Genomic DNA, 2,190 nt, shown 5'->3' with positions numbered 1-2,190 from the left:
CAGTTTTTTCATGAATAAAAGATTAATTTATTTATTCTTTCTATTTTTTTTTGAGACAGAGTCTCACTATGTTGCCCTCTGTAGAGTGCTGTGGTGGCACAGATCACAGCAACCTCAAACTCTTGGGCTTAAGTGATTCTCTTGCCTCAGCCTCCCGAGTACCTGGGACTATAGACACCGGCCAGAACACCCAGCTATTTTTTGGTTGCAGTTGTTATTGCTGGTTAGCAGGCCCGGGTCAGGCTCAAAAACTCCAGCCTTGGTGTATGTGCCTGGCGCCCTACTCACTGAGCTATGGGCACCGAGCCTGTTATTTCTTTTTAAGACATCAAAAAAGACACCTGCATCCCAGGTAAACACAAAAATTTCACTCTGTCACCCTGGGTAGAGTACCATGGCATCATAGCTCACAGCAACCTCAAACTCTTGGGCTCAAGTGATCCTGTTGCCTCAACTTCCCAAGAAGCTGTGACTACAGGTGCCTGCCACAATGCCCAGCTAGTTTTTTTTTTCCTATTTTTAGTAGAGACAAGGTCTCACTCTTGCTTAGGCTGGTCTGGAACTTCTGATCTCAGACAATCCATCCACCTCAACCTTCTAGAGTGTCAGGATTATAGATGTGAGCCACAGTGCCCAGTCTGAATAAAGGATTAAAACATATTCCAGGTATGCAGTCATCCCTCATTAATTCAACAAATATCTAGTGAGTGTGCATTATGTGAACAGCACTATTCTAGCTATTGTGGGTGGTGCAAGAAGCCAAGCAAATAACTCTCCTACTGTCTTGGAGGTAGAGGAAAGGCAACAAGCTGTGAAGGCAGTGTGTTGTCCGTGTCCTGTGTGCAGCTGGGTCACATGGGTCCTCCCAGTGGGCTGACTGGGACATGGCTAACTACACCCAAGGCAAAAAATATCATCCTAGACTTCATCCACCACAATCAGGTGAGGCAATATTTATTGAGCATTACCATGTTCCAGGTCTGTTCTATGTCTGTTGTCTCATTTAATTCTCATAATCCTATGAAGACAGAATATTTAGTACCCCTATTTTAGGGATGAGGAAAGTAGAGACACTCATGATCAAGAGGAATGCCCAAGGTCAAAGAATTAACAGGTGAGGAAGCCAGGATTTGAATCTCAGAATTTTGATTCCCAGTACCTAAACCCTCAACCACCAATAAATTTCCTCTACTGCCTTTTTTTTTTTTTTTTTTTTTTGGCTGGGGCTGGGTTTGAACCCACCACCTCCGGTATACGGGGCCAGCGCCCTACTCCTTTGAGCCACAGGTACCGCCCCCCTACTGCCTCTTTTAATTACACCTGTTTCCCTTTCTTCACTCCCCAGCACCCTCTATCCCCAGTGCCTCATCCCTGTCTTTACTTACACAGCTCCTTCCCTGTCCTGCATCTGCTCGCCATCTTAATGGAAGGCAGTCAGTCAGGGAGGCAGGCAGGAGCTCCTTTCGGAAATGAGCAGCTATTTTACTTCCAACTGGAGTTTCCTGCCAAAATGCCATGCTTAGTAAGGGAGTGTGCAGTCCTACACACACCAACGAAAATGAAAGGGAGTTTCGGACATCTCTGAGCACATGCTTACCAATACCTACTATCTATCATTTCCACCAGACTATGAGGACCCTGGAGTTTGCATTTCAATAATCACCTTTGTATCCTGGGTAAAGACAGAAATCCAAGTCTTGTCACAGTGCCAACCATACAAGGCAAGAATGCTGTAATGCTTTTTTGGGGAAATACAAAAGTACAATGGGATTTAAAAATTATATTTATTTAGATGTTTTACATCTTTGCCACAGAGTTATTGATGATTAAAAGTTGAGAACTGAAGGCCAGGTGCAGAGGCTTATGCCTGTAATCCCAGCACGCTGGAAGGCCCAGGCAGGTGGATCGCCTGAGCTCATAAGTTTGAGACCAGCCTGAGCCAGAGCGAGACCCCATCTCTAAAAATAGCCAGACATTGTTGTGGGCGTCTATACTCCCAGCTACTTGGGAGGCTGAAGCAAGAGGATCACTTGAGCCCAAGACTTTGAGGTTGCTGTGAGCTATGGTGCCATGGTATTCTACTGAGGGCAACAAAGTGAGACTTTGTCTCAAAAACATATATTTAAATAAATAAAAAATAGAAGTTAAGAATTGATCATGCAAGCAGGTAATACATTTGGAGGATTTTAA

The sequence above is a fragment of the Nycticebus coucang genome, chromosome 14, assembly GCF_027406575.1.
Source record: "Nycticebus coucang isolate mNycCou1 chromosome 14, mNycCou1.pri, whole genome shotgun sequence".
Taxonomy (NCBI): domain Eukaryota; kingdom Metazoa; phylum Chordata; class Mammalia; order Primates; family Lorisidae; genus Nycticebus; species Nycticebus coucang.
The sequence above is the reverse complement of the archived record's forward strand: the minus strand, read 5'-3'. Positions refer to the sequence as shown.